Genomic DNA, 25764 nt, shown 5'->3' on the forward strand with positions numbered 1-25764 from the left:
GCAGGTTGCATTTTCACTCTGTTGATTTTGTCCTTTGAGGCACAGAAGTTTAAAATTTTGATGTAGTCCAATTTGTCTACTTTTTCTTTGGTTACATGTGTTTTTGGTGTCATATACAAGAGATCATTGACAAATCCAAATGTCATGAAGCTTTTCCCTTATGTTTTCTTCTAAGAGTCTTACAGTTTCAGCTCTTGCGTTTAAGCCTTTGATCCACTTTGAGTTAATTTTTGTCTGTGGTGCAAGGTAAGGCTCTAACTTTATTCTTTTGCATGTGGATATCTAATTTTCCCAACACCATTTAGCTGAAAAGATTGGACACCCTTGTCAAAAATCATTTGACCATTTGTGTGAAGATTTATTTCTGGATCTCAATTTTATTCCATTGGTCCATATGTCAGTCTCTATGCCATTACCATGCTGTTTCAACTAACGTAGCTTTTGAATAAGTTTTGTAATCAGAAAGTGTGAGACCTCCAACTTTGCTCCTCTCTGTCAAGATTATTTTGGCTACTTAGTGTCCCTTGAAATTCCATGCGAATTTTATGAAAGATTTTTCAGGCAAAAAACACCATTGGGATTTTGATGGGAATTGCATTGGATCAGTAGGTAGCTTTGGGTAGTATTGACATTTTAGCAATATTAAGTATTCCAATCCGTGAATAGGAGATATCTTTCCATTCTTTTCTGTCTTCTTTAATTTATTTCAGCAGTGTTTTGTAGTTCTCAGTGTACAAGTGTTTTGCTTCCTTAGTTAAGTTTATTTCTAAGTATTTTATTTCTAAGTATTTTATCCCTTTTTTTATTCAGTAGGTCTGATTACTGTTTGTAAGCAACACATTGAATGCAGGCACTGTTCTGGGGATTTGAAATAGTACATCACATGGATCATACCCTCAATTATTTTTTGTTAAGGATTGGTACAATACATTGTAATATGTACCATAAAGATGATTTTCCCTGGGTGCTATTGGAGAATATAGGACTGTCATTTTTACCACGAGATATGGTTACATTGCTATGGTTACCTTGGTTACATCTCCATGGAAACTTGAAGGAAAAGTTGGCTTGGGGAGGGAGAGTGGGAAGGGCTGGGAAGAACATTAAAAGTAGAGGGAAGAGCCTCTGAACAAGGAACTGGAGGCATGGAACAGCAGAGTGTGTACAGAGAACTGCAAACAGCTTGATATCGCCTGAGGACAGAGTGCGCTGAAAGGAGACAGAGGGGAGGAGGCTGGAAAAGCAGACAGGACCAAATCTTGATGGTTTTGGCCCAGACTGCCACTCCTCTTAAAATTCTGGTGTTTCCAAGTCCAAGAACGCCTCCCTAACACCTCTTCCTCTTTCGAAGTTGGCTTAGGTCCCCACTGCTATGCTCCATTAATACTTTGAACAAGTGACTCTTATTTAAAACACTTAAAAGTTGTATTATAATTTATTTATATGCTTAACATAGTGCCTGGAACATACCACTGTTTATCAAACTTCTCTGAATTGGGTTCACATTTTTGAATAGATAAGCTATATAGCAACACTAATGCTTAAGGAAGATAATTTTGCTTGCTGTTTACCTGATAGTAGAGGCTAATTTAGATTGGAGACAGGGAGAGCAACTGAAAGGGTTTCAGGGAGAAACGGTGTGACCAGGACCTGGGTCAGCATAGCAGCTCTAGAAATGGATAAGAACAGGCCTAGAATGTGCTTCATTTCACATATTGTGAAAACACGGGCTCCCCGTGAAGCCTGGCAGTGGGTGGGCCACTAAGTAACAGCACGAGTAAGCTGAGCTCTGAAGAAGGGCCAGGGTACACAGAGATTTGGGGTTGAGCATGAAACAGTCAAATTTATCATCTCCTAGTAAAATGCAATCAAAACCAAGAGAGGGAAGGTAAAATAAGAATAGCTGTGTAAATTGTTGAGAGGTTTGAGAGGACTTTGAAGTGCCGAAAAACAAAAGTGTCCTCTCACGGAAAGCCCCCTGCTTAACTCAAGGCAGCACATGTTTCTTCGACAGGAAGCTTAACTCACCATCTGTCTTTCCGACCTCCCCTTGGAGGTGCCCACGCTCTGCCGCCGCCGAGGTCTCATGCCCCTTTCTTATGTCTATCCATCTGCACCAACCGTGCAGTGTGAAGATTTTTATTTTTTTCTTGGTTGTAACAAGGCAAAATCATTTTAGAAAATGGGTTTTCTCAAGAATTTCAGAGTACAGTATTAATCTTTAGTAGACTAGTGCAAAATAAAGTCACCGCTACTTCACATTTTTTTTGAAGAAAGAGAAATGTGCTAAATTATTCAAGGTGACAGCAGCCACCTTCAACTTTTTGTATGCCAGCAATGCAAATTTTTTATGGAGTGACCTTGAATCGCAACAGTGAAAAGCATTAGGTGTAATATGTTAGGGCCACTGTATGGCTGCCAGGAAAAAGGAAAAGTAAAAACAACCTTTATAATGTAAAATTCTTGTAATCCACCATTTTAAAAATGAGATGGTACATGGGAGCATATTGCTCTTTATTCTAGAGAGATTCCAACACTGAGATAGAAAATGTCCCTGTTTCATTACTAGGAATTCTAAAGTAATCTTAGTTACTGTGTGGAATATACTAAAACTAAAGTAATATATAAATTCAATACATGGGTATATTTATTTTTCTGCCTCGTAATCATCAATTTTTTTCTACTTCTCTTGAAAACCATGCCGTTTATTATTCAGAGACCTAAGCTGAAGAGAGAAGAAATATGTTAGGATCAAATTGGTGATATGGCACGATTTAAGTTTTTTATTTTCACTTAAGATGTTCCTTTGCTTTATTTTAATTTTTAAATAAAACACAATTTTGGGACATAGTTAAAGTAATTAAAAGTAATTTGATTTTGATATGGTATAACATACGAAGAACTCAAATGTTTAGCGTATGACCTGAGAACTAGAAAGGAAATAATTTTAAAACAGCAAAATTATTGATAAATAACACTAAAGCCTGGATACTTTACTATTGGGAGGGTCTTACAAGTTTTGAATTGTCATTGCTACAAGCAGACATATAGATAGAGTGGGGAGATAATACAGCAGTAAGACAGCAGATACCTCTCCTCCAAACACACACACACACACACACACACATGCACATACATACGCAGAAACACACACACACAGAGAACAAAAACTGATTGTAGACCCCTTTCCTAAAAGACACAAGGACCTGATGATCTTATGTTTCCCAAGAGTACAAGTGCTTACAACACAGTACAATTGTTGATGCTTGCCATCCATCCTGAATCATCTAGAAAAGATTAAATAATGTGCAGTAATAAATGCATTTTTAGAAAATATAGTATAAAAATATTTTAACTCTTACCTAAAGGGGCCAAACTCTTTGTTCTTTAGAGCACTTTCCTATGCAGACTTGTTTTTTAATGATTCTGAATAATTATGATTTTATAGTAGTTTGAGTTAAGCCACAGTTAATTTGATAAACCAGGGTTTTCTATGACACAATGCATTCTTTTTCGTGACACCTATACTAGAACATAAAAATATTATGCTTTCTCATTGGTCATCACATATTTTTATGGGGCAAATAGCTAAGTAGGATCTCCTAGTGTGTAGACAAAAGTCAGTTCATAAATTGACTTTCATGTCAATATCATATAATTCATAAGAATGTTACTAGAGCTAGACTTGCCATATGCCACACAGTTAGTCATGGCAGAAATAAAACTCTGACCATAGGTCCTTATTACCAGTTCAACATTATTTTATCACGTCTCGTTTTTTCACCATGTTTAATATAGATGAAAAATGATTCTATTTACATTTGTTTGTATATTATTGTTGTCAAAACAGCACATCTTTCAAAGCTAAGTTGAATGAAATAAAGACACTTATACAAGGCAAGTTACTGCTCCCTCTAGGAGTTTAAAATAAAGTTAGAAAGCAAGACTAAAGTAAAGCAAGAAGGAAAGGAGAAAAGAACTAATTTATCCAGTACTTCACGTGTGTCAGGCTTTGTGTTCAATGTAATTAATGAATTTGGTTCTCAAGAATTCCTGCGTTACAGATGAAGAACAGGAAGCTCAGTCTACATGTAAACAACTGGTAATCGGCAAAACCAGACTTCTCACTGAGGCTTGCCTGGCTGTAGAATTCCTGCTCTTTCTGCTGCACAGCCAGGAGCATGCACGGCAAGACTTAACACCTGTGGAAAATGCATGATGCAAAACTAAGACCACGAACGTAGCCACAGGAGGAGATCTTTTGGGCTGGAAGGATGAGAAAAAGTAGAGTTTTGAAAAGAGAAGTTTTTATAGGCTTCACAAAAAGAGAATCTTGGTAAGAGTAGGAGGAAGGGAAGTTTGTCCAGATTTCAGTCACCAATTACCATTAAAAAAAAGATGATGACCCTTACGTGAAGCATTGGTATCCTCTGTTTTTTTTTTGTTGTTGTTGTTTGTTTGTTTTTTGAGGAAGATTAGCCCTGAGCTAACTACTGCTAATCCTCCTCTGTTTGCTGAGGAAGAGTGGCCCCATGCCCATCTTCCTCTACTTTATACGTGGGGTGCCTACCACAGCATGGTGTGCCAAGCGGTGCCATGTCTGCACCCGGGATCCGAACCGGCGAACCCCAGGCCGCTGAGAGGCAAAATTTGTGAACTTAACCGCTGCACCACTGGGCTGGCCCCTGGTATCCTCTGTTTTAAGAAGATGGCCAGAATGACAGAAAACTTTTTCATTTTTACCGAGTGTATATTCACCAGGCATACATTCAGTACCAATTTTGTAAATACAAAAACTTCCCAGGAAAAATAGTACACAAATTTGGAATTTTTCTAAAATGATGGAAATTGGATAACTTATCCAAGTGCAACTACATATGGATATGCTTCTCTGCAAATTGATATTAAATCAGTAATGTTAATATTAACAGCAGTAGCTGATATTTACTGACTACTTTTTCTTTGCCAGCCACTGGCCTGAGCAAATTGCATGTCCTAACTCATTTAGTGCTCAGAGTAACAATGTGAAGTATTACTGTCATCCCCACTTTACAGACAAGTAAACTGTGGTTTAGAATACTTAAGTAACCTAACCAAAGTAACACAGGGTGTGCTGGATGTCTTCATTTACCCTTCAGATTCCTCTGTATCTTTATGCATTGTTCTCTGTGTCCTGGGAACACACAGGTTTCATGAGCATGTGACTTAGGCAGTGCACAGGGCCCCATGCTCAGAAGGGCCCTACACTTGATTTAATGCTCTGCTGTCACTGTCTTAAAATTCTTAACAATTTTATCAAAAAAGGGGTCCTGCATTTTCATTTAGCACTGGACTCCTCAAATTATGTAGCCAGTCTTGTCTGGGCAGCTAACCCATCTGCTTTGCATCAATGGGTTTCCTTTTCCTTGGTTTCAGGTTGGTTTTAGCCAAAGGGAGGCACTGACAAGAGATAAAATGGTGGGAAGAAAGTGAGATGGGGGTATTAATCACTCCAAAAAACCCACAGCCCATGTGGTTTCTAAACAGTTCCTTTATTAAACTCTCATCAAATTATCCAACTTGAATGTGCCATCTGTTTCCTGCAGGGACTAACTCATATATACAGTTACTTAAAAAAAGAAAAATCTATGCGTAGTAATTCGAAAAAATAAGTAGCTTGCAATTGGAAAAATCATAGCTTGATGGAAAGACTAACTGGACTCCACCTTCTTCCATTCTATTGCATTCTTCTAGTCCAGAGACACAGTAGAAAACAGCTCAGGACAGTGGGATAGGAGCCGGCTGAGGGAAAACAAGGAGCTGGAGGGACCAGAGGCAACCAGCTCCAAGACCTCACTGCCAGTTTTCTCTCTGCAAAGCTCAAATCAGCTTAATGCCTACCAGCCATATACTTGCAAGCTTAGTTCATTGAATCTTTACTTTTACTGGGTTTTATAATTTACTCCAACCCTATCTCTGATCCTTAAAGGAAAAACGACCCAGAAGCGGTTTGGAGTGGTGCCTGGCCCTGGGAGGGTCAGTGCGGGGAGCATCGTGATCTTGAAATCTATGTAACTATACTCTCTATATAAATTTAAATCCCTAAGGCTATTAGTTCAGTTTCTGACAAATACCTACATAACTACTTCTCAAGCAAGCTCTAGAGGTTTAGAATAAAGATCTTAGTTCTGTGAATTCTCTGACATTATAAATGAATATGGGAGAAAGTGCTTGTCAGGGAAAAAGTGAGATATTAGCATTTACTCTACATTTCACTTTCAATTTGCATGTTTAAAGGCTCTGGGTTTTTTATATTAAGATGTTTAAATCACCATTATTTTTTCTCCTTTACTAAAAAATAAAAGGATATTCTTTAAAGTTCAATTTTATTATGTTTCAATTTCTTATTATAGAATTTTTCTTTATAGGCAGAGAAGCTAAACTCCTAGAAATACTTCCACTGGGTATTAACAGCATCCATGAAATAGAGATCCAAATTTTGGAAACGGGCTTTTTGTATTTTTAGTATCACAGTGGTACCAATACAATAGCTCATTGGTGTTGACTTAAAGTGTCTGTGAGAGCTGGCCTTTTCAATTAGGGGGTGATATATTGTTGAACAAGGGTAACTGAAGACTTTTACTCCAAAGGAAAATTTGAAATAGTCACATATAGAACCCTGATCACTAAACTTTTATCTCATTCCACAAAAACAAAACAAAACTCTATCTTACTTTTAAATCTCCATCAAAAGGAGGTAAGATGCTTACTGCAAATACAATTACAGAGAAGTTTATTTCTCTTTTCTATTTTCACTTGTTTCATGATTTCACTGAGGCTCATGGTTTTAAATATCATCTAGATGCTAATAACTCACAAATTTCTACCTCCAGCCCAGATCTCTCTTCAGAACTCCTGCGTTATATATACAGCTCAATTTAATATCTCCTCTTACGTGTTCAATTTAACCCCTAAAACTGGGCTCCTGGTCTACACTCTAGAACTGGTCTGCATGCATCCTCACCCATCTCGGTTAATGGCATTCCATCCTTCCTACTGATCACCCTGGATTCCTCCTGTGTGTTTTTCTCACATTCCATATCCAACCCATCAGGAAATTCTGGTGACATTACTTCAAAATCCAAGTACTTTTGCCACCTCTATGGCTGCCCTCTGCTTCATGCCCCCATCGCCTGTCTCCTGGACTGTTGGAATAGTCTCTTACCCATCATCCTATCTCTTCTCCCTGCGTTGCCTTTGCTTCCTCTCCATCGATTCTCAACACAACAGCAAGAATGATCATTAGAAATGTATATAAGTCAGATTATGTCATGTTTCTGCTCAAATCCCTGAAATGACTTCCCACTTCATTAACAGTCAAAGTCGAAGTCTAGGAGGCCTTATGCTGTCTGACTCCCTCCGTCTTCTCTGACCTCATCTGCTACTGCACCTCCTTTACTGCCCTGGACCCCAGGACACGGGATCATGCCCTTTCCGCACGACCTCCCCTTCCACTCACTGCCAGTCCTCCTTACCTTGCTCTATTTGCACTTATTCCGGAGCACCAGCCATCTTTTAACACATGATGTAATTTACTTATTTACTATGTTTATTACTTATTGTCTCTCACTGTTAGAAGGTAAGCCTCATGAGGGCAGAGATCTTCCTCTGTTTTGTTTACTGATCTAGCCTCTATGCCTAAAATAGTGCCTGACACTTAGTAGCCAATCAATATCTGTGAAATGACTGAAAGCTTTGTTTAGGTACCCACCCCCTCCTTTTGTAAACTATCTATTTGAAGGGCTGTGTAGGAGGTAATTTTGTGCCCTGTCTATTTGCAGATTAATAAAACAAGCTTCAGATTGGTACCAGGCCTTTTCTGAGTATAGAAAGATCTTGAGAATTATTATAAACCATCCAGAGTTAGTATTTCCTAGTAGAAACCTAGAAATGATTCTTTCTCGTTCTCCCTATGAGACATCTTCATGTGGAAGAAAGAAAATGAGTTTTAGAGTTAGTCAGACTTGAGTTCCACATGCACTCTGAGTGGCCTTGCACAAGAGTTTGACCTCCTTGAGCCTCGGTGTTGTCATCTGTGATGTGATTATGAGAATGTTAGCTACCTCCTAGCGTTAGTTTAGAGTCAGTGAGCTAATGTATGTAAAATACTTCGTCCACATGTGCCATGGAACCCAACAGAATTCCTATCCAGTGCGTTTAATTCAGAACCTGGCTGAACGGGCTTCTTTTCTATAAGGACAAAGATATGCTTGGTCTTTACTTCTGCTTCTATTTGAGGCATTTTTAAACACATTCTTTCCTCATGAGTAGCTAAAAACGAGATGAAAACTGTCATAAAATGGGGGAGATTCATCACTCAGACAGTGAAACTACTGTTACACTGGGTGAATACACTGGGTGAGGGATTGTGGAGATTTACAAGTAGTGGATAGCTCACTGAGTCAGTGGCGTAGCGGGACACTGAGAACATCAGGGTCATCACGAAGTGCTCGGTGAACGAAATCTAAGAGTATGTTTGTGTTTCAAAGGAATCTTACCTATGGAATGACTTTCCAAGGTGCAAAATGAATTAAAATGATGACAACAATAATAACCCTTTCAAGAAATTCACAAATATTTTTGGAATCATGTGTAACTAATTACTATTGATAATTTGGAGATTTGGTATTATTAGATTACTGATGTATTCAAGTAAGTTTACATGTACGATACCTTTGATTTATATGATATTTCCATTTATTATCTTAAGATTATCTCCAGAATCAGGACTCTATTCAACTTTCTTGCATAATACAGAGAAATGAACTTTTTTTCCATTTTAGAAATAAAAAAATTTAAAGAAGAAAGGTTAAATGACTAATCCAGGATCAATCACTCAACAAGTAATAAGACTGTAATTAAAACACAGCTATTTTGATTTTCTTACCAGATGTTAGTGTGATAATCTTACCAAGTGCTATTGAAATTTTATTTCTTTTAGGAAAATGCCTACATGGGGTAGATTAAGTGAAAGAAACGTGGCAGCATCTTTCAGCTATGATAAACTGAATAGGCATATTCCTAACCTGCTCCTAGACAACTAGGGGCAGCAGAAGTAAGTGCCTCTCTTTCCTACTGACCTCACTGAGGGATATTTTACCTTATTGCAGAATCTTAGAAGAAATATTCATGTTGGTTGGAGAAATGTGGATTATAGTATAACTCATCTGGGAAAACGCAGAGGTCTGTAAAACTTTATATTTCTCTGGATTTACCTAACTTGGGTGATTTCATCTGCAGGTCAGCAAAGAGTTCAGAGATGCAGCTGGAAGCATGAAGTGATAAGATGGTCCTTTAGTCCCATAACTCTGTGCAAACTGTTATTTTGTTGAGTCTTGCTGCTGGATGCCAACATCAAGGCAGAACGCACGGAATTTCTTCACAAAGATGTGATTGCAGCAAAAGCAAGGTAATCGATACGTACTCACCACTACTTTCTACAATATAAATAATTGATTGATAAAACAGTGGGTCAAATCACTGTCCCCTATTTTGCCATAGGAGGCTTTTTCCCCCACTCGCCATTTTAATTGTTGTTCTATATCCTTTCATTAAGTCTAGCTTTGTATTTCAGCACTAAGGAAAATTCTATGCTTAAATTCCCTATAAAGTCATATTAGGCTGTCTATTAACGGCACGGGCTTTGAGCTTGACGTTCAAGGACTTTAATTGTCACCGTAATTGATTTTACCTTTGACTCGGCATCGTGATTTCTTTGTAATCTGTTGATGATTAATCACCCTTGTCTGGTTATTGCTGCTCAGTTAGCCAGAAACAAAGCAATCGGTTTGTTTTGGCTCTTAAGTTTTCTTAAAAGATTTTAAAAGTCAAGAGTATCTTTGTAAAAATGTTTTATGTCCTCTGTGGTTTAACTGTCTTGAATGAAAAGGATGGAGGTCAAAATTAAGGAAATGTGGGATAATTTTATCTTTATGTCTTTAAGATACATTAATATTCAAATCTTTCTACTTTATAGCATTTCGGTCAATATATCGGTTTTAGAAGAGTAGATGCTTTCCAAGATTGCTAGAGGTTAGGATAGTTGAATTACAAAATTTTGAAATTAGAAAAATTTTCCAAATAAAAGTTCTCAAAGATGTGATACCATTATTACTAATGATATTATTCCATTCTAAGAAATAGCAAGTGTTCAGCAGAACACCAGAAAAATAAAAAAAATGACACTAAGTGATCACAGGGACCTCACTGAACAAGGATTCTTTTGAAATGATCTATAACAGAATTTTAAACATAAAAATGCAGGATGAAAATAGAACAGGTGATTATTGATTCACTAATTGTTAGCAAATATGAATTGGTACTATGCAAAAGCATTTTACCAAGTATTGAAGAGACAAAGAAGTACATAGACATGACTTTTTGTCTACCTCTCCCCACTCCACACAATTACATAGATATTATAATCTACGAAGGAAAATTAAGAAGTGACATAAAAGAAGCAGGGAAAATGTATAGCATGTACAAAATGGTTAATGTAAAAATTTGAAGTGTGCACAGTATCTTTGTCTACAACTTTCTTTTTTTAAAAAAGAAAACACAGAGGCCAGCTCTGTGGCTGAGTAGTTGAGTTTGTGCACTCTGCTTTGATGGCCCAGGGTTTGCTGGTTTAGATCCCTGGCACAGACCTACACACTGCTCATCAGGCCATGCTGAGGCAGCATCCCACATAGAAGAACTAGAATGACCTACAATTAGGATACACAACTGTATACTGGGGCTTTGGGGAGAGAAAAAAAGAAAGCACAGATGAACTAAGATACTGTAGGGGAGGGAAACATTTCCTCTCCCCAAATGGGGGTTCGTCTGGCCGGAGAACGAATTAAATTCACATGAGACAGAATAGCAAGAGAAAATTAAACAAAGCTTTATGAGGAACCATGGCCCGGGGCCTCTCTTCCTGAAGGAAGAAAGGGCACCGAAGAAGTGGGGTGCACATAGTGGTTATATACCCCCAAACGGGGTGTTTCACATGTGACTGAAACGTCCCTCCCACAATAGTCACAAGACTGCCCTGTCAGCACAGTGCTTGATGGACACAGCAGGTAGTGGTCTGCTATCTCGGTGGGCGTAGCAGGAGGCAAGTCTATGTCTGGAGCTGGGCGGTCACAGGTGAGCGCAGCAGCAGTCAGTTCCTAGCCTAAGGAAAGATGCTTAATCCTTAAGGAATGCCAATGTTGGGAGGGGGAGGGAAGTCAGTTACAGGAGGTTACCAGACTAGCACAATAAAATGCAGATTTTAAGTCCTTGCCTTTGGTGTTGATTAAGAGTTTTTGGAGAGAAGGTCATCTCCTTTCTTCTTCCTGGTACAGAGAGGGAGGCACATTTACAGATAGAGACTTACCTTACAAATGTAAATGTGTCCTAACAAAGGGCAAGTTCCATTCCTCGGAGCCTCCTTCCCTGTCCCAGTTTATCAAAAGCAATCAGCCTCAAATAATCCTGATGCCAAAGAAACATATCTTGGGGTGGCCAATTCTAGGTCCCCACAATACATAAATATTTTAAATCTCTTGGGAAAAGTTTTAGATACTCCATTGACAAGATTACATGGGTAGAATCCTTGGGAGTGAAAATGTCATTGATGATAGGGAAAAAAAAATCACTAAGAAATATAACATCTAATGAAAATTTGGTCTAATATATTTCTGTGTTGAACATAATCATAAGCTATTGAAACTTAAAGTATGTCAAGCTAATACACATACTCTAAAATAACTATTTTAGAACAAAAATCTTAAGAGCAACCATTTTTTTGCATGAGTATTTACGTTTGTCTTATTACGTTTAATGTTACTACCAGCTTGTAAATTTTTTAAAAAATTAAATTGATAAGAGAATAAATTGTAGGTTCAGGCATTTACATATATCTCTTGAATTTACAAAATAAGCTAGCAATTTCTGAGTTTTTTCCTAATAAGAAACAGAAATGTTGTTCTAAGTAAGTGGGAGAGCTGTTGCCTCAACCAGAGATTCTGGCCCTGATTTTCAAATATTTTTAGACCATCAACACTTGTTGAAATTCCTAGTGGATTGTATTTCAAAATATTTTTTAATTAAGTAAATTATTTAAAATATTGACTCTATTTTTCAACAGATATAATATTTTACATGATAGTTACAATTTCAGGACAAGACAATAAAATCTTTTTAACTCAATATTCCATACCTGATGATCTTTCCAAATAGTATAAAACCTTAAGCACTGTGAAGAATAATATTTCAAAGGGAAAATGTGTTTGGAGATCTCCCTTGAGATAATAGGAATCCACATTTCCCCACTCTACACCTGCCAGGATCCAAGCTACTGTGGGTGACTTATAGAATGAGTCTCTAAGAAGGTGGGTGCAGGAAATGAAAGGTGGGAATTGGGTTTTGTGCAGCCTGTGATCATGTAAATCTTCCCTGATTTCTTCGTTGCCATTACCTGTTTCTCGAGGGGAGAATTTTATTTATTCTTTTCCTTAACCATAGTGCAGGGCACGATGTCTTAGCTCTTCCTCTGCCATTGCATCTTCTAGGCAAGGGGGTTGTTCTTCTGCAGTTTTGGGGAGACTCCAGAGGTTGTGTAACAGCAGTTCAGTGAAAAGTAGAGTCTTTGGACTTAAGGGAATTCATCTCTCATTAGCTGAATGTCTCTGTGCAGTTTAAAGCATCTGGCTTCTGTTTCCTCATAAAACAGTGACCATAATATGTGTCTTCTGGAGGTTTGAGAAGAAAATAGTTGGTGAAAAACAAACCCTGGAATTATGTTTCACTCACTTAAAACTTGTAGGAAAAGACAAAATGATGTAAGTGATTGTTCATTGTGTAGATGAAGAACTCAAGCAGTATTCACATATATTTAAGAGGATTTTAAATTATCGAGGACTTTTAAACAACAAATATGATGGGTTGTTGGATCAGAAGCTAAGAGAACTGAACCTCTGTGATGATTGTGGGTGGTGGAAAGGTGAGAAGATTTGGGAATGCTGATTATGAGAGCCAAGTTGAGCTCTACTTTGATCAAGAGGTCTTCTTTCCTCCTTTCTTTTTGTCACTTGCAATCTCTTGTCACCACAGACCACAACCAGGATCATGGATAATGTCTGGATAATTTCAGAATCAAGAATTAGGGTTCACTCATTCATTCAACCACTTTTTATTGTTTAACCATCAAGTACTAGGCATCGGTCAAAAAATATGACCCTCCCCGCCCCCAAAAGAGTCTATTTTCTCATTAAGCTTACAGTCCAACAAGCCTACACATACAGATCAGATATTCTCTAAGCACATGTGAAATGACACCTGTGACCTGTGCAGTAGTAAAAGCCCACACTGTGCATTGACTCACTATGGGGAATTTGAACTAGTGCTGGGGATGAGGAAAGGCTTCCTTGAGAAGATGATGATTAAGTTAATAGCTGAAGGAGTTAACTCTTGAGTGAAAAGAAAAGAGAAGCACATTCTAAGCAGGGAAATAAAACCTGTTAACAAGCAAACCAACCAACAAATCAAACCTGTCTGCACAAAGTCTGATGAACAATTTGAAGAATTTTGTCTCTATTTGAAGGGTAATAAGAAACTTGACATGGGTTGGAGAGGGCTTATGGGAAAATCAGGGTAATATGATCTGATAATCAGATACCCAACTTGAAATGACTATTATGGCTGAAACATAAAATAATGCTTTGGAAGGGACTTTAGTGGCTTCAGACAGACCCATTAGAGGCCACTGAGACAGTCCAGGTGAGAAGTGGTACCTTGAAAATGGCTCTAGTTGATGTACGTGAGAAAAATGGACAGACTGAAAATTATTAAGCTGGTAAAATGGATGGGAATTGCTGTAATTTAGAAAAGGGTAGCAGGGGATCTGCAATCCCTATGGGGAATGGAAACAGCTCTTAGACCAATATAGCAGAAAGGGAAAAAGAGTGCTCATGACTAGCAGGGCTTGGAGGTGGTAGGGGATGAGAGCATGGTGGTGGAAATCTGCTAGACAGCTGCTCATTCGATCTGAGTAGAGAATTGCTGTAAGTTACATTTCCTGCATACTTATTTTATAAAATGCCGATTCATGTCTTCATTTCTTCTCCCTTTGTTCTCCTCACTGCTTCACTTTAAAAAAAAATTAAGAGAAATAGCTTTTTGCTTTTGGAGGTGATTAGTAGAAAGAATCAAATATTTTTCTTATGTCTTTGTTAATAGCCTGTATCAAGTTGGAACAATTAATACTCAAACAGTTATTTCTCAAAAAATTGCTACTTATACTGTATGCTTTCTAAAAGTATGAATTTTGAATTATTTATATAGTATACGTGATATATTTATTCACTGTAAACAATTTACCATTGTTTCTTGATTCAGTTTTCTATGATTAGTTGCACAACAAAGCCTGGATTGTTAAGGTAGGCTCAGATTATGAGAAAGCAACCTCAGAATCTCAGTTGCTTGACAACAAAAGGCGTATGTCTTCCTGTTTCACAGTGTAATCTAAATAAGCAGGAGGGCTCTGCTTCACTCACTTACGGAACTAGGCTACCCCCATTCAGTAGCCCCTTCATCTCTCTTTTACAGCCTAGGGGGTCCTCATCTGATTCTTCTGCAGTGAAAGTTTAATAAGATAACAGCACTGGGGTTAGGAAAAATAAACAAAAACTAAATAAGGGCATGAACACTTAATGTCATATTAGAGGTTCTACACACAACTTTGCAAACTAAACCCACAATTGCCAATGACCACAATTGACTTAAGGAGAAGTTGGGCCAGCCTTGGTAGCCTAGTAGTTAAGTTTGGCATGCTCCACTTTAGCGGCCCAGGTTCAGTTCCCGAGAATAGACCTATACCACTTGTCTGTCAGTGGCCATGCTGTGGTGGCAGCTCACATGGAAAAAGAGGAAGAATGGCAGTGGATGTTAGGTCAGGGAGAATCTTCCTCAGTAAAAATGAAAAAAGAAGTAGAAAATTCAGATAAACAATAACCCTTGTAAAATCTGAGTTGATATTTAATAACTTCCTTCTTCCTCACCCTCCCGCGCCCCCCCCCAAAAGATAGCCATGACTATCTATAGGAAAGTTGTGACATTTTTCAAGGTATAGGTAGTAACAATCTTGCACAAATTGCTTCAAAAACAGGAAAAGAGGTAAAACTACACAGTTTTGTGAGACTACAAGACCTTGATGTCCCAGCAGAATGAAGCAATAAATGGAAGTAAGTGCATAGATTTATGTCATCCAATTCAGTACATGTGTCTATTGAGCATTTGAAATGTGGCTAGTGCTATTGAGGAACTGAATTTTTACTTTTCTTTCATTTTGATTAATTTAAATTTAAAAACTGACATGATTCAATTATTGGACAACCTTAAATATGCTTTGAAGGACTTGGTTATGTGAATCTACCTTTTCAATCAAAAATTTTATGAAATCTAAATGTAGATAAGGATTTTTGATGAAATCTTAACATATGAATTGAGATGTGCTGTAGTGTAAAATACCTACAGATTTAGATGACATAGGACAAATAAAGAATAAAATATCTCTCCAAGTTTTTTATTAATTACATGTTGGTATATTATTACATTTGCATATTTTAGTTTATTGGGTTAAATGCATTATTAAAATTAATTTTACTTGTTTATTTTTCTTAATCTGGTTACTAAAAAAATTTAAATTATGTATGTGGTTCATGTCATATTTCTATTGGACAGCACTGTTATAAACCAATCTCACAAAAAAAGAATTGGGAGAGTTGAGAGCTTCATCATCCTGAGTGTTTCTTTCCAGGAACATGGTATATCTTTCCATTTATTAAATAATACCTGAGATTTTAAAACTCGTTTGAGCCTCTTTGGGAGGATGAGATGGGGAGTGGCGGAGGCTTTGGCTGAGCAGAATCAGGTTCTCTTTCAAGCTATGGAAGTTTCTTTATAATTCATGCCACACAGAGATAAGCTCATAAAATGATAGGCAATTTCTATGTATGATAAGAACAGAGGGAGCACTTATCATCTGAAAACATCTTTAAGCCAAGAAATACATTTGTTAGATTTAGTTACTGACATTTTTCGATTGACTTTACCTAGGCTATGAAATATTTTTCCAACTATCAAAACTTTCTTGGAGAAGTTTGAGAAAATGTTGAAAAACGCATAAATTATTTGATTGCTCGTACTTTTAATAAAAGATATATGCGTATTGGTTAGGCTCCTCAATAATTTTAAAACATCAATTCAAGATTTATTTTTTTTATTGTTTTATTTTGTTTATCAAAGAGTATCCAGATGTCTTTTTATAAAACTTTTATTTAAAAAGCAATGTTAAAAATTAAATGCTTGTTAATATTCTTTCTTATGAAATTTGTTGCAAATGTTTTTTTCTATTTCAGACAGTTTGCTTGACATTGACTTACTTTATTTCTAATCTGAGAGTTTTGCTATTGCTTTATTCAGAAATTTGTAAAGTTATATATCGTCAAGGTCTCCAGAGAGTTATGCACTTCAACTTTAGGCATGAAGTTCATTCAGCTCTTACTTATCAAAAAAAATCATCATTTCATTTATCCTATTTTAAAAGTTCTCTATGAGTTGAGGTTGTGTTATGTCTTTAGGTCTTTCCAAATGTTGAATCATCTTTTCACTCAAGGAATACATTAATTTCTAAATGAATTTTCTTTTGCTATCCACACATTTGTGATTCTGTAAAAATCAATTGATTGAAAGGCCCAGCTAAAGTTATAAACTTCATTGTCACATAGACTAATTTGCTTTTTCTTGCTCAGTGCCCTAAACTCTATTTCTCTTATTGGTGTGCATTAGAAATACCTCACAAAGTGTGTGATCTGCATAAATCTGTTAATAACTGGTAAGTAAAATTAATTTTGGTTTAGGTGAAGGTTTTTCACCACTTCATCTTTTCAGGATCAATTTCGTTTAACTCCTTTCATTTTAATCTTGTGCTCAAGTTTTTAACCAAATTTTAATCTTTTTTGCTATTTTTCCTCCTTTTTACTTTTTGAGTTGAACTTTGGCCAAAACTGGGTATGATACCCTATGCATGTAATTCTTCTTGAATATTGGGGAAGATTTGTTTGTGAGTCCTTATTCTAGAACCCTTTTCCTATCCAATATCCAGCATCCCATCAGGAAATAATGATGCCTATATAGTTGTGGGGGACTGGCATTGGCCACCCCAAGATATGTCTCTTTGGCATGAGGATTATTTGGGGCTGGTGACTTTTAATAAACTGGGACAGGGAAGGGGGCTCTGAGGAGTGGAACTTGCTTACCCTTTGTTAAGAAACATTTACATTTGTAAGGGAAATCTCCATCTGTAAAGTTGTCTCCCTCTCTGTACCAGGAAGAAAGGGGATGACCTTATCCCTAGAAACTCCTATCAATACAGAATGCAAGGACTTAAATCTGCATAATAATCTTATTCCTGTTTGTTGTGCTTGTCTGGTAGCCTCCTGTAACTGACTCCCCCCACCCCCAACATCCTCCTTTGTCTTTAGCTGGCTATGATATTTAAGGTGGTGGCTTCAGCCATTTTGGCGAGTTGCTCAGCTTGCCTGAGCCTCTCCCATGTATACATGTTATAAAGCTTTGTTTAATTTTCTCCTGTTATTCTGTCTTATGTGAATTTAATTCATTCTCCGTCCAGAAGAACTCAGAGAGGGTAGAGGAAATGTCTTCCTCCCCTACATAGTGAAGGATTAACTTTACCCAAGATCTGGCTTTTGCCTTTTGCTACTAGGGGGTGGCCTCTAGGGCCCTGGAATGTTCTGTCTGATAAGTGCCTTTGTTTGCCTGGAAACTTTTGCCACCAGACAGTTTAACAATGTGATTTATGATGGGTCTTTGGAACATGCCATACCAGTTCTGACATATCAGTTCTGACTTCCTGGTGACTGAAGATATTAGCCTGAGTCTCTAGGAGGGGCTGATAACTAAAGGTCAGCCACATGGGCAGTATGTGATCAATCCCCAATAAAAGCTGGACTCCAAAGGTTCAGGGGAGCTTCCCCAGTTGGCACTGCTCTGTATTATCATGCATTGTAGCCAGGAAGAGGTAATATCATCCAGGACTCCAGAGGAGATGCTGAGCAGAAGCTCTGTGTTTGGACCCCTGACCCCCACATTCTGCCTTGCTCCTCTTCCTTTTGGCTAATGCTAATTTGTGTCCTTGATATTGAACTTCTTAATCTCAAGTTCGTGTGCCCCATGTACAGTAAGCCAGTCACTGAGACACTGGTGCTTGGAGGTAGAGAAAGATTTATTTGACTTGACCAAAATAAAAAGGTAGGAGGATAACTTCTGGCAAATCCACCTTAATAAAAGAAGAAAGCAGGGGGTCTTTATAGAGCTGAGGAGCTTGGGAGGAGGAGTTTCAGAGAAACAAAGGGGAAGTCTGTGTTTCTTTCACTCCAGATAAGCCCTTGGGCAACTAGACATCAAGGGCAGCTGGGGGCTGGTTATCTGGTGATTGTAACTTCCTTAAAAGGCATTCTTTTTCTTGTGTAAAACAAGCTTATAAATCCTTGTGATATTGGGTCACACCTCAGGTTAAACAAGAAAATGGCAAGTTAACAAGCTTATAATGATGCATGGATTAACTTCAAATAAGAAAACAGCAAATTGACAAACTTGTAGTGATGTGTGGATTAACTTCTTTTCATCTATGTCTGTGTTGGGAACAGGTCAAAGGGTAACCATATTCTTACTGAATATTTACAGAAACCCTCAGGCATGTGGCTTCATCCTTTTACTATCATAAAACTGTAATCATAAGTACAGTGATTTCTTGAATTTTGTGAGTTGTTTTAGTGAATTATCAAACCTGAGGGTGATCATAAGAACCTCCAAATTTATAGCTAGCTGGTCTGAAGTGAGGGTGGCCCTGGAGACCTGCAAACTTGTGCAGTGAGGTGGTCTTGTGGAGATTGCTCCTTTAACTGTGTAGTTTGTCTAACCCATAATAATGTCCTAAAATTAATTAATGCAATATATAACTACATGGTAGCACCTCATGTGTTATTACCTAAATATCTCCATATTAAAAAGATCTATTTTAAGAAATCTCATTGAGTGACTACTATGTGACAAGCACTAGCAAAGGCAAGTATTTCAGCAACTCCTTTCTCTGCAAGCAATATTGTTTTTGAGCTCATGTATTGTTTCATCTTAAAAACATATGCCTACTATAGAGATAATTAGAATATGATGATCTTTTGGGAAAAACAAAGTCTGAAAGGAAACCATTGTATTAGTGAGCAGTTTGAAATGTCATTGAGCAAATTAATTATCCAACTAGAGCCATTTGCTCCTTCCGCCCATAAGGTCTTTCATGTGGTTGTTTATATAAGAGCAATCGGGATGCCAATTAAATATAAAACCTATTCAGACTAACTGGCTATAGTCTGAAATTCTCTTCTCTTGTCATTAGATGCTTTTGATTTGATAGTAAGAGAAGATGCGTTCTTGTTTTATAGAGATATCTTGAGGAAAGATGGGAAAGATCAATGGAACCACAACATCTGGCAATTTAAAAGTCTATTTTAAATTGAAATGAGGGGCCAGCCCCGTCGCTGAGTGGTTAAGTTTGTGCGCTTCGCTGTGGTGGCCCAGGGTTTTCGCCGGTTCAAATCCTGGGCGCGGACATGGCACCGCTCATCAGGCCATGCTGAGGTGGTGTCCCACATGCCACAACTAGAAGGACCCACAACTAAGAATATACAACCATGTACCAGGGGGCTTTGGGGAGAAAAAGGAAAAAAATAAAATTTTTAAAAATAAATAAATAAATAAATTGAGATGAACTACTCCTCTAGTTGAAGTTTTCTAGGTTTCATTGTGTTCAAAAGTTACTAGGGATTAAAAACTCCTATAAAAAGAATTGAAAGCCAACAAAGATTGCTGATAAATAACCCTCCATTGAGTTTGGAGGAAGTGGTTACTGTGAGACCAGATGACTGGCCTCCTAGAATGCCTTTATTAATGATCTGGGAGAGACTGTGAAAGCATTGTAATGAAATTTCAAAGATGCTAAATGAAGGTCTTTCAAACACCACGAAATTGGCCAAATTATGAAGCTGGGAATTAGGAACCTGGGATGCAGTTATTTCCAAGGATTCAAGCGGTAACATCAGGAAGAGGTAATGACAATCATGAGAACAATTTTTGATTTCCCATAAGAATATTTGTCTGCTCTTGTCCTACTAATTCATTATGTAGCTTATGTATACTTGTTGAGTGCTTGACTATATTCTGATAATCTTCAAAACTCCTGAGTGAGTGATCTGTGTCACTTGGAATCGAATGCCGTGGTCAATACTTTATTCATATTTAAAAGTGATAGAATAGGAATTGACAATTTTAGTTTGGAGACAAATGTCACTGAGCAAATTAATTATCCAACTGGAGCCATTTGCCCCTCCCACCCATAAACTCTTTCATGTGGTTGTTTATATGAGAGCAAACGTGCCTATTTGCTACACAGCTTGCATAGAGCCAGTATCTGCTCTTACAGCTAACAGAAATTCTAAGTGTTATAATTTTTTCATACTCCTTCTCTTTGATTTCAAAACCTTTGAAATCCTTTAAGGCTTACCATCATTTTCCAAGAATAGTGCTGAGAATAATTCAAAACCATTTAGTAAATTGCTGCTTTTATGCTTTCTATTCAATGGCAGGAGTAGGGGGTGTAGCTCAAAGAGTTAATGTAGCTTCGATTGGTCTCTATTTACAACCACAGAGAGGCAAGCCCAGGGAGAATAGGACTAAGTGCATGTTTGTGGAGTCAGCTAGTAGCAGCGGGATTTCAGAAAATGACTTAATGCTTTGGTCATGTGCTTCAATTCCAGGGGTTGGGGCTATTAGAGTGAAGACAGTGTTCACAGTGTCTTACACCTTCTGAGTGTTCGACATTATGTTATCCTTCCAACTGTGAAATGAATTCTGGGCTGTCCTTAAATCCCAGTAAGTAACTAAAACTGCTCTAATGTAAAGTAGGTAGCAGAGCAGTAATTACTGCACGCACTTAAAAATGCACCAAGCTCATTTACTCTGTGTTTTTAAAGTGATACATAGAGTGACTAAACTGACACTAATTAGGCTCAGGGGTGATGCCATAGGACGGCATGGACAAGGACACTATTATTGCAATCATAGTAGCTTGAAAGACTAGGGGTAGTGGGTATGGTACTCAAATCCCAACTTTCAAACATGGATTGCAGGAATTTATGGCCTGACAATCTAGGGTGCTTTGGAGCAGCTCTGTGGGTACACCACACTGAGCTATTAGAAGATGTTGGCTGAGAGATGAACCAGGGCTCCTCAGATGGCAGGCTCAGAACCAGGCTCAGGCAGCTATTCCAAACACAGCAAAACAATAATGATGCTCAGTCTAACAAGTGCTGAGAATTCAAAATGTATTAACTTTGTCCGAAGTGTTTGACATGTGTGAACGCGTTGAGTAATAACAGCTCATTTAGTCCTTGAAATAGGTTCTATTATTATTTCTGTTTTACAGATTAGGAGAATGAGAAACAGAGTAATAAGTTATCCAAGGTCATGTAGTGAGTACACTGGGATTCCATCTCCTGCTGTCTGACAGTAGCCTCTCCACTCTCAATCACCACTCCATGGTGGTTTAAGAATTTTGACATATTTGGCCCTTTCTTTCTATAGCTTTAAGTATGTTTAGGAAATCTACAGACTTTGCTCTGACAAGCAAACTCAAGACAGAAAAATAATTTTGTGCCTGGATTTTATGAGGAATAACACCTTGTGATATGCATGAGTTCAAGACATCTCAGAAATGCCATCAGGTTAAAGATATGTTTTATGGGATCATAGCTATTAGAGATGGAGGGGTCTCTGTGGATATCTGATGCAGAAGTCCTGGTTCCCTGCAGAGATGGCTGTAAGAAGGTGCTTGAAACTGAAATAACTTACAGGATATTTTTGTAGGTACATTTTTCCGAGTTGAATACTTATTGTTTTCATCAGATTCTTAAAGAGTTCTGTGATCCACACATATTAAGAATCCAATCTAACTGTCTTTAGATAACCCTTCTTTCCTTCACTCTCCTCAATGTCACAATTTTTCCCTCTGTGTTCATCCATTTTTGTCTTCACCCTCCTTTCTTCTTCTACCCCGGCCCATCACTGCATAAGACCAGGCTCTCTAGCCTCTTTCTCTTTTGCCCACAACCAGGAGAGCTGATAGTAAAGGCAGTTCAGTCGCCTTTGAAACAAACTCACCATTCTCTTAGTTTACCAAAGGACCCAAACGTCAACCACAGTAACAGCCTGCAGGAGCTGTGCTGTCTCAAGCCCACTTTCGACCAATTGTTCTTCACCCTGCTGAGTCTTCCTGGCGTGTCATGGTTGCTCTGTTTTCCAGAGTCTGAAACTCAGGTCGCCATTTTCAGAGGTTACACAGCAAATTCTGGTTATAAGGTCTTTGGCTTTTAATCCATATGCAAGTTATCTTTTCTCCCATGCGCGCTGTCCTGTCAGAAGTATTCTCCTCCCCTCCCCTTTCAAAAATACAAGTACAAAACAGAACCAAAAGTCAAAAATGTCCTGGGCAGGGAAAACCCAAACTAGAGAACGTGATCTCCTAGCTTCCTAGAGTCTTACTTAAAATTCTAATTGAATATGCTCACCGGGTTTCTGTGGGTCAGAAATCTCCACTTGTTATTGATTCATTGATTCATTCATTTTTTATTTCATTCTATGACCTTACATGATGCTAGGTGCTAATGACATAGGCAGACCATACTTTTGTTTCATGCAGTTTTAGTTCAAAACCAAACTGCTTTTAGGTTCTCTGAACCCCAATTTCAAAATCTTGGGTAATTAGTGAATTCCATGTTCCTAAAGTGAGCAAAATATTTTAGTTCTCCCCTGAACAGGGCCATTCATATCTTTGTGTTGTCTTGCTAAGTAGCCTCCAGCAAATTACATCATATTTCGGGTTCTTATTAACTGGGAAAGTGTGTAATAGAGATAATAGTAATGCTGTGTGATTTTAATGACCAGAAAGTGTCCTAAAAATATACAGTGCTGAGCGAGTTCCAGGTAGTAAGGGGACTATTTGAAATCTCATTTCCATCTGGCTGCTTATGCAAACGTTTAACTTGCGTTTTGTCCTCTTTATGTATATTTCCTTTGTGGTTGCAGGCATCCCTGATGCCGTTATCTGCTGTTTGACTTGAAAATTGAGCCTGTCTCTTTGAAATATGTTACATAGTTTAAAAAGTGTAAGCAAACTCTGACATTAAAATCAACTTAAGTAGAGACAAACAAATGAATATAGATAGGGTACTTTGCTGCTTTTCCCCTGGTGCCCTCCCCCCGCTGCCCTTTGGCTGGGATGTGCATCTTTGACAGAGCCATAATTCAGCATGTGTTCAAAGGCTACAGATTCAGCAGTGAGGACTTAAATGGTACTGTAAGTGATATCTTAACAACTTCTGTTAGGCTTAAAAATGAATCCTTGTAGAGACTAATATATCGTACAATTTTTTAAAAAGATGAATGGAGAAAATAGGCTGACTTTAATAGAGTGCTCTTCCCATAATAGCTAGAATTCGTGATTCAGCACAGTAGTAGCGCTGCAGTTTAAGGAAACCTCTTGTCTCTAGGCCTCAGTTAATTAGAATGTATGTTTAATTAACATAAAAATAGAAGTCCAGTAGGGAAATTACTTCTTGAGCCTTTCTTGAGGAGCTTTAGAATCTGTGCAGATATGTTTCTGGACATTGCTGCTCTTGTGACCTCTCTCATATGTTGAATACAGCTGTGCGTACTGATTTCTGCAAAGAGAGGGCCTGGGACAGACACTTGTAAGGGTTGGCAAGGAAGGCGAGGGTCCCAGGATACATGATTGTCTTTCCTTAGTCAAGTTAGGAAACCCCATTGACAGAATACAATGGTTTTTGTCTACTATGGTGACCTTAATTGCATTTGGGAAACTTGAAATGAGGCCATGAAGAATCTGCAAGAACTTGGCAGCTGTGGGTTTCTGAGAATAAGATAGATCATTACTCAGGGTTCTTAAGGTTACACTGTAAGACCTGATCATGTCGGCCATTGTCCTTTAACAGAGGGTTGGAATCAGCTTTGCCTAAGTGTAGATGCATGGGGAGATGCTAATAAAAGACTACTATTGTTTGCCATTGTCTTCATCTATCTCTTCAAGTTGTTTTCTGTTTGTCTCTAAGAAACTACTCTTCTAAGGGAAACTGAGGCAACAGCTGTATTCTGAAATTGTGTTAGTGTCCACTTGCAGCCTTGAGATCTCAGACAGGTCTAAGGAATTTTGTCCTAAGTGTATCAGACCTACCTGCTTGGATAAAGGAACAAACCAGTTCTGAGATTTCTGTGCATTCCAGCCATGTGTAGAGCAAATGCAGAAGCAGTGAGGGAGGAGACGTAGAGGAGGTGTGTGCAGGAAGAAGCCAGACCCAACGACTGGCACCTAATCTCCCTCCTTCCTGTGTGGAAATGGACACAAAGTAAGTAACTAGAGCAGTGGGTGGATAAGCAGCGGAAGTTAGAATTCTCTGAGCTCCCTGATTGATATGAAAACTAGAAAGACTAAAGCAGGATTAGAGAAAATCCAGAGCACACAAAGAAAAGAAGATCTCAGAAATATTAAGAAATCAATTGATTTCTATAAGCCGTTTAATTCAATGACTTCAAATTGGTGTCCTGCCAATTGGGTGCCAATTGGAAAGAATTTCAACTCTGGGAATTTCTACAACAGGAAAATATATTTTGCCTTCACATTTTTTAACTTCCCGCAGGACTCACAAGAAACAATTTTTTGTTCAACCGACAAGTCACCGGCATTTCTGGAGCGTTCATTGTACACAGAACGACGTATCCTTCACTACATTTTGTCTGAGGAACTGAACATGAAGGTTTCTGAGAAGAGGCACAGGTTCAAGTTTAGTAACATCAGGGAGCTCATTAGGAAGCAGCCTCGCTGATTCTGTGGTTTGGCCTCAAGGTTCCAAAGATGGTGTCAGAATGAGGCTTCTTTATGTTTGTTTTTGTTCCTTGGGCTCCTTTTCTTGAAGTTAAGTGATAAATCATATCCGATTGCAGCAGCTGCATTTTAGCATCGGGTTCTTCTCTTCAACAAAGGCTCAATCTCCGCAGGAAATTTTCTTTAATATGGAAAAGCTGCATCAAATTCAGATCATGCTTATAATCAGATCTTGGGATTCAGAGCAGAACTGTTTCTGCAACAATTTGTATCTGTTGGGAAATACATGTGACCTTTTCTAAAAACCTTTCCTTGGTCAGTTCAGACTTCCCCCTCTCTCCCTGTCATGTCAGTGCTCCTTCGACCTCTCCCCACCCGGCGTTGCTTCCCACCTGCCCCTGTGCTGTGGGTTAGAACACAGATTCCCTGGGGATAGGGTGTTTCTCGCTTCTGCTGGGTATCTTGCACCACCAGAGGGTAGAGGAGAACAGTCACAACAAGAATGATAATGAAGGGTTTTCTAGCATGAAGGGAAAAAGACAACCCAGCACCATGCAATTTACTTGGGTCATGTACGACTCTGGCCATTTGATATTCACAAACCGCAGTAGACCTGCTTTTAATCTCTACACATGTAGGTTTAGCTGTGGTTCTTAGCAGAGCATGAGTTCAAAGAGATGTAATGCAATTCCCAACAACAACAACAAAATCCAACGCATGCTTACAGG

The 25764-nt window shown here is 38.2% G+C and overlaps 1 long non-coding RNA gene across 1 annotated transcript in view; it reads left to right on the forward strand.

Moving 5' to 3' along the window:
• Positions 1–25764, forward strand: part of LOC111769355 (uncharacterized) — a 218751-nt gene that overhangs the window by 186359 nt on the left and 6628 nt on the right. The window contains exons 5-6 of the long non-coding RNA XR_011430089.1: positions 8981–9094; positions 9280–9448. This is a non-coding gene — a long non-coding RNA (uncharacterized lncRNA). The remainder of the gene's footprint in view (positions 1–8980; positions 9095–9279; positions 9449–25764) is intronic.

This window comes from Equus caballus, chromosome 20, assembly GCF_041296265.1.
Source record: "Equus caballus isolate H_3958 breed thoroughbred chromosome 20, TB-T2T, whole genome shotgun sequence".
Classification (NCBI taxonomy): domain Eukaryota; kingdom Metazoa; phylum Chordata; class Mammalia; order Perissodactyla; family Equidae; genus Equus; species Equus caballus.